The sequence below is a fragment of the Lytechinus variegatus genome, chromosome 16 (assembly GCF_018143015.1).
Source record: "Lytechinus variegatus isolate NC3 chromosome 16, Lvar_3.0, whole genome shotgun sequence".
Lineage (NCBI taxonomy): Eukaryota > Metazoa > Echinodermata > Echinoidea > Temnopleuroida > Toxopneustidae > Lytechinus > Lytechinus variegatus.
In genome coordinates, this window is record NC_054755.1 from 1,256,616 (window position 1) to 1,265,304 (window position 8,689).

The window sequence follows — 8,689 nt, forward strand, 5'->3', positions numbered from 1 at the left end:
CGAGTGCGGTATATCCATTTGGCAAGTCGAGCACAGAGTTCATTATTTAGGTCCTCTATGCACAAGAATGCGTGCATTGTTTGTTTTATACAACCCCCCTGTTACTGAGTTTCCCCAAATGCAATATTTCATCTAAATTCTAGATAATTCTAGATAATTCCAGACCTCACACTTTGACGTCAGAGTGCAGGATAGTGCGTTTTGGATGCAATAGCGCAATTCGCTGAATATCATTTGATCCGATTTGGACCAATCAGATTACAGAACATTCTTGGGAGTTTAATCATAGTGGTGATGCAGCACACTGAATGGTATTTACAAGGTGCTTCAACCAAGTGTTTAAAGAGAAATTCCAGTAGTTGCAGTAAACACTGATTTCATGAGAAAGTCTGTAAAACAAGGCTTAATTGTCAGTATATCATCGAGGATCTAGATCTGGTACAGTTACATTAACTGAACTTTGTGAAATCTTGAAATCTACGCTGAAAAATGTTCACACCGAAGATCCCCAACACAGATAAGCGCACGTGGGACAATGTATAATTATTGCTTAGAGCGTCGGGCCCGACGCCCTACCCGAATCCTGTGCTTATTTGCTGATTTCTCAGCAATTACACAATTTCTTCCAGAATCCTTTGGCACATGCGTTTTATTTATACAAACAGACACTTTGGTGTCATTTCATTGGATTCTGTACGAACTCATTTTCATATCGTTACCAAAACTAGCATTTACCTTTAAGCATAACAGTACATACCCTTGTTACTTGTTAAGTCACCACCATCATAGATTTAAAACTGTGCATTATTTGTCTTATGAAAACAAGCCATCAGTACGGATTGTAGAGGCAAATTGTAAAATCTCCTCCAAATTTCCTTGGATTGCACAGACAAAGAGCCCCCTAAGCATCTATTATGACACCTCATGTACAGTTATTTAGTGCGACAAGTGCCTGGGTAGGCGCACCAAAGTTTGCCATGCCCAAATCATGGATTCTATTCCCATGGTGTCCAAAACATTAACATGTGACTTGCATATGCGCTTACAATTGGCTATATGCATCCTGAACTCGTTTTCTGGTTATGTACATGAACAAATGAATTTCTGAAATCTGATTGATAATCCTTATGCATCAGTTTGTTCTTAATTAATTTTTTTGCCAAACTGTAGATGATGATGCGTACCGGTAGGAAACAACTGTCATTGTGGTTGGTTTAGCAAGTTTGCGCCTAACAGGCTGCTTGGAATGCTATGAATCCAGTGACCGGGTAATAATAACTGTGAAGCGCTTTGAACAGTCGTAGATTGATACAGCGCTATATAAATGCCAATTATTATTATTAAACAAACCTTGGAATTAATTTTTTGCCAAACTATAGATGATTTTACTTTGACACTAAACATAAGGAAATATTTGCATTAAACACTTAATATCCAAATTGTCCATAAATCGCTTTATGGACCCCTCAGGTCATAGTAATGAAAGATTGCAGGCTTATGCTTGATGGAAAGAAGCTGGATTAAATCCAGGATGAACAACATTCTTGATATAGGGTATTTATATTGCGCACATATCCACCTTGTTAGGTGCTCAAGGCACTCCTATAATACCCGGCTGAGCTAGGCGTTCATAGCGCACACAGCTTCTTAAGGGATTACTTTCTACCGGTACCCATTTACCTCACCTGGGTTGAGTGCAGCACATTGCGGATCAGTTTCTTGCTGAAGGAAATTACGCCATGGCTGGGATTGGAACCCACGATCCTCTGTTTCAAAGGCCGGAGACTAATCCACTGGTCCACAACGCTCCATTCTTCTGGCATATGTATTATCACATGTATAGATTATGATTTTGATTAAGATAATGAAAAACATCTCTTTCCCAGAAATTAAGATTGAACATGTGGTTTTTTTAATACTGGGTGCAATCCACGAATGTCTTTATATTATGGAAATGATACTTTTAAGAATTGGATAACAGATGAGATATTGCAGAGAATGATTACTGTATGTAGTTTGCTGGATGGAGTCAAGACTGAGAGTTCTGAGTCGTGAGGCCACTGGAGAAACCTTTCTCCCTTAGACTTTGTACACATTACTTGACCCAGTAGGATATGGCCTCTAGGCCAAATTCAATTCTATTCCTGGTTAGTGCATATTCAATATAATGAGTTTTTTCATTATATTGCCACTCCTTACCCAGGTGGTTGAAAGGAATTCCTTCTCATTGACGTGCAGTGGTTTCTCTGTTGAGTACCCTTACGATATTGCATTGTGAACATGAGCAAACTGTTTACAGAGATATGCCAGTATGATCTCAATTCAATACTATGCCCCTTCAGGCCACCGCACACCTTACGACTGTTCGCGATCCGATTTTGGAACAAATCACATTTTGCTCATTTTCTGAAAATGTGAATGGAACATATTATTTTATTTGAGGTTAAAATTAAAAGAATACTAATATAACCATTTCGTAAGATTCTAAGACTTTATTTTGGAGTAAAGTCCAAATTAGTTTCAAATCGTAGCCAATCGTACGACTGCTATGACGTCATTACGACTAGGTATTAAATTTGCTTTTATTCTAGGAAGAATGATAGCATAGTCACAGATTTGAAATAGGTATTTGTACGATGATTTTGAACATTACACAGTAAGATATTCCAAGTCTCAATGATAGCATCAAAATCTAACATTTATTCCAAATTTTAGTCGCAGACCAATCTTTAGGTGCGCAGTCGCCTTTATATTGTCACACACAACTCTCTTGTTCCATTCTCTCTCCCCCCCCCTCTTTTCTCTTTGTCATTGTCGCTTTCTTCTTTTTTTTGTTTCCTTCTTCTGCTGCTAAGTGTGCTTCTCCTTCTCATTTCCTTCTATTTCTTCTTTTCTATCCATCTTTATTACATCATCCTTGTACTCTGCAGTCCATTTGCAAACTTGGTATGCAAGATTTTCTCAAACTGATACTCAGGCCCGTATTCTGAAGTCGGGTTTAACTTATACTCAGGTTTAAAGTTGTGGTTTACGTATGGATAGCCATCTGTTGCATAAATCACTAACGGTAGAGATGTCATATTTCAGCTCATTTGGCTCTCAAATCATTCATAATTGTCTAGGAAGTATATATAGATTATTGTCTTCACCATCGATGAATCAGGAAAGAGCACAGTAAACATAAGAAACGTACAACTTAATAAAAAAAATTGATACTTTTGGCTTCCCATTGTTTTTAGCACAGAGTTAGACCATGGTCTAAGTTAAACCTGAGTTCAGAATACGGGCCTCAGAGTTTAAAAGCAATTCCTCCTTACTTATACACACACAAAATAGAAAATGTATGAATGAATTTGTGTATTATACCTGTACATGTATTTGCTATAAATCAGTAACAATGAATGGGTATGGATTTTTTTGAATACCAAGTTATGTGTGTTCAGGGAATCAAAGATGTTGGTTCTAATTCTGATTAAAAAATATTGTATTATGATTATTATGATATTTTATTTACTCAGGAGTTGTATTATTTCTTTGACTATATTTTGTTGTTTAGATTTTACAAAAGATGAATGAAAACAGAATACGTCATACATCTAGCATTGCTGCAGGTTGTCATATTTGATAATTGACCATATTTAGACCTGTGAGAAGATCTAAAAAAATTACATCACCATCTTTCATAAAGCCTAAAGAGGAAGGATGTAAAGTGTGAATGACTAAAGTATGACAAGCTGAAAGGGTATTTTGATAAATTTGAATTGTATGATAAGCTAAAGTTGAATTATGCAGCCGTTCCTCAATATTATCAATATGTTGCTCAATTTTAGGACATAGTATGTTTCCAGCCTCATGTTGAATACTGTACAATTATTTGAAATACAGTCCTAATTTTTGAAATTTCATGAAAAGTCATGAAAAACTTTGGGCTTATCGTTTGGCACTTCATATTCCAGTCATATATAAATTCATAATTGATTCCTTGTATTGTCCATGGGAAACATTCAGGCATTTGATTATGTGGAGAAAGAAAATTATTCATGTGCATATGATAGAAATTTTGCACACAGTTAACAATTTTTAAAATTGCTGTGGACAGCTAAAGAAATTGATTGACTCTATAATACAATTTTCAAGCTCAGAGATCCTGATATACCAAATCACAACACAGAAGAACTTGATTTTCAATGGGCAAGAACCCTACCATGTTAAAGATTTCACTGTAGATGTTTGCTTTGGTTTATAGTAAAGCTATTGACTGGATATAGCACAATTATTTCCCTAGCAGGAAACATTGCATTGTTGATCTACTTTTAGTTGGGGCAATACATGTAATATCACCCTGTAGGTCAGTGAATAGTATGTGATATATTCATGGCATAGGGTGTACATGTATATTCTTGATGCCGTAGGAATGGGATGTATAACCAGCATTAAAACATATGTATAGGTAGGAAAGCTCAGAATATGTGTTTGTCCTTTGGCTGTTTCATTCAAGGAAGTTGAAGGACATAAAATGGCTTTCCCCCACAATATTTCTTTGGTCATTTAGTTGTATCCCATACATCAAGCAAACAGTACATCGATGACATACTGTATGTATCACAATATATATATTTCATGTGTCATTACTCAACTGAATATCTGATGAAGAAAGGTCATTTGATGTGTCATGGAGAATTAGCTTATTCATATATGAAAGAAAATATATCTTTAGAGCCTTTTCAGGCATTTAGTGAAGCTAAAAAGGTTTTTTTTTAAACAGAAAGTAATGAACTTCTATTATACAGAGTAAATATTTTGTCACAGTTCAGTTGTCCTTCGTTTGGTTATATCTATGGGAGCAATATCTGCTACTTAAACATATTTTACATCTGTGATATTTGAAACTTTAGAACATTACTACCCAGTTGTATTTGGAAAGAGATATATACTGTATATCCATTCTTAACTTTGGTTTTGTATATCTTTGTGCATGATGATTATATTATTGATGTGTAGAACTATGGTTATATTCTTTTAAATTTTCAATTGTTTTGAAAATGATTTTGTTCATTGATCCCTTCTTTTGATTACTTTTAATTACTTGTTTAGAATTATTGTTGAATTATATCAAATTATGACCAGTTGAAGTCAGTTCTGACTGTCAAGTGTCAAACTTAATTAGTGAGAAGTTAAATAAGTACTTGTTCTAATTGTTAAAATATGAGTCATTGCACCGATTCTGGTTATCCAGTAGGTTGCTTTATAGAGACATGTGGTAAAATATGCACATCTTTACAAGTAATCTTAAGAAGTGGAATACCTAAAACCAAGTGTGTATCTTATCTTTATGTCATTCAAAGCTGAAGTGATATGAATGAAATGATTTGAAATGCAGTCACAGATTGCTAATAAATCATTAAAACATTTACTTCAGATTTTAGCACTTCATACTCCAGTCCGTACAGTCATGCATAACTTGTGAACAGCTTTATGAAGCAATTTCCATTTTTATAAGTTTGAATACAAGAGTTGTCTTGGAATTTCAGAGCATTTTCAAGGCGATTTGTGTGCATTAGATTCATTTTACCTTGTTTATTTCATCCGCAGAAGAGGTAAAATATCCTGGTATTTAATCATTATGGAATATGATTATTTTGGGCAAATCCCACCTTTCATTTAAAGTAAAATATATTATGTGCAAAGAGGTGATATATATATATATATGTATTGAACAGTGATCCACATTCACAAATACATACTTTGTTCAAAATTATTAAAAAAAAACTCATATTGATATAGGCCTAATGAGTGTAAATATGATGAAATGATTATCATCTACCCCCCTCCCCCAAAAAAAAACACTTATTCTTTAAACTTATTTCACACTTGTTTATACCACTCTTCTGGCAGTTATGGTTGGAACTACCCCTTATCGACCACCTTATTTTCTAAGCATTGTATCTGCAAAAATATTTATCAGTTTAACCTAGTTTTTGTCTCATTTGTGCAGATCAGATTCCCATGATTCGATCGGCGACTCTGATTCAATTCGCGTATATATCGGCGAACAACAAATACATTTGCTCATTTGCACCCTTCTTTTGAAACCGACAGCCCGCGATACACTAAGTTTACTGCCGATTCTTTTCGTAGTAGCAAAATATTTTGACTCTTCAAAATCAGTTCTATGATGTTAACATGCTAAATGATCGTCTCACTACTTCCACTGCGAGCTCCGGCACATGATTCGACGATTGACGACGGATTTGTTCTAAAGCCGTTTCATATTGGAAACGGGGCAGGTTCGTGTCTAGTCAAAGCAATTTTGATAAATTTTACGAAATTTTTACCCTTTTCCCCTTTTTCTCTCGTAAAATTGATAATTTCCGTTCCTATGGACACTGCGCCTACTCTTCAGCGCGTATCGTTTGTAATACGCAATAATTTTAATGCGTGCAAGGTGGTCTGTTTCAAGAGGTGGTCGATATGTGGTGGTCTCACTATATATGTTAACTATTTTACAACCTTGTTTCTTACATTAAATCAACATATATTTGTATATAATGGAAAAGGTATATTAGGACTCTAATGGTGATAGAATAATAATTACACTTTTTGTATGATAGCAAGTGTACAAACTTTATCAGAAGTTACATGGCTCTTCACATAATATTATGCAGAACAGTCAGTACTCAGTCACTTTTCAAATGTCAAAATGTGCCATGATAAACAGTCTAATATGAAATGGAAAATTGAAATCAATAAATGGTTTCTACTAGGTATATGCTGTCCATTGTATTATCAAGAGGTTACGCTGATGAAAGAAGACCTGTTGATCAAACAAGTTGATTCTATATAGCAGTTTCATATATAATGATTTATGTTATTGATTTTGTGTTATATAGATTGTGGTTTGTCTTCCTTGAAAAGAACTTTTCTTGGCTGATCGTTGTGTTCCCATGGTAAAGCTGATATTTGTGGAATAAACCAATCCACTCCCAAATACTACTTGTTTATATTTGGAGACTTCTGATTGGCCACTTAATTTGCATATTCAAATTAAATGCCTGATTATAATTATAACACACTCTACACACACCTGCATCAATGTAATAATGATAATAGCTCCATTTTAATGATAAAAGTTGGATTATATAGCGCTTTTTGCCAGAGAATACTGTGCACAACTAGTATTACCCCAGCTTTAGCTCCTGCTACCACATTGTCAGCAGTGTTCGGTGCACTTAAGGAATTATTCTTTCTGGGCATCCTTGTACCTCACCTGGGTTGAGTCGCAGGACAATTTGGATCAATTTCTTGCTGAAGGAAAACATGCCATGGTCGGGTTTGAACCCACGACCCTCTGTTCAAAATCCAGAGACTAATCCAGTTGGCTGCTCAACACTTGGTATCATAGTAGTACTAGGTTTAGCTGAGTTGCCATATAGCGATGATCCTACTGGGTATCCATTCACCTAACCTGGGTTGAGGGAAGCCAATAATGATGTAGATGTGTGCAGAGTGCGATGTGTACATGTTTTCTTGCAAGGGTTAAACATGACAGAAAGAATGGCCAAAAGACCAAAAGAGTTTGCATGGAAATATAAGATAGGAATCAAATCAAGAATGTCAAGGATTATCTGTGTACTGTAGAGAGTTAGAAAGAATAATGTGTGCATATCATTTCTTTATTATTGTCTGTTGTTGACAATCAAATTGCTGTATAGTTTGTACATGGATAAAAAACAACAAGGAATTAACTTGTAACATGGGAACATATGAAAGGAATTAAAAGCAACTGCTAATACTGATGTTAAAATTAATGTCCATTGTAAGAGTGTTGTCACTTTAGAGTTCCTCCCCTTTCTCTCTCCCTCTGGTCATGCTTGTCTCTAGCACCCTTGCGGGGGGGGGGGGGGGGGGGCACTTCCATTGGCAAGTGGATACCATGCGCGACCATGGGGTCTCAAAAAGCACCCTAAACACCTATTTTCCATATTCTGAAAATGCACCCCTTAACAAGTATTGGAAACAAAACAATACTCTTGACAAGTATTGTAAGTACATGTAGCATTCCTAACGAAATAGATACCCTTTTTTCATTATTTTTTAGTTTTTGACACCCTTATTACGTTACATACGTAACGTGCCCTATCTTGAAAAAGACATCCTTTTTCACGTATTTTTTGGGTCGCGCATTGTATCCACTCGTCAATGTAAGTGGCCCCCCAGGGCTTTTGTTTTCATTCTGTCATTGTCTGTTCACACGTGTCCGTTTCCTTCTCTGTGTTTTGCTAGATACATGTTTATTTGGGGGTAAGTACATGTAGGCCTATTTCTGAATTTGAAGGCCTTGTCTTTGGAAATACAACACAATGTAGGTATGTTGGTTGGTTCCATTATAAGTTTAACAAATTTTGGAAGAAAAAGCTCTTGTGATCAGATTAGATGACTGAAGTGCACAAAATCAAACCTGTGGACCAGTGCGCAAATTGTACAGGCATAAAGAAGAAAGAAATAGAGCAATATAGTTTTACAGGGAGGAGTCCCGTTGTTTGAGACTCCAAATGAAAAAGGATTTAAAATTCAATTTCAATTTTATTCATGTCAACTTTAAAACACATCAAAATGATCAAGTTTATGAATAAAAATACAAATTACAAAATACATTGTACATTATTATACAACATTAATTAAAGAATTA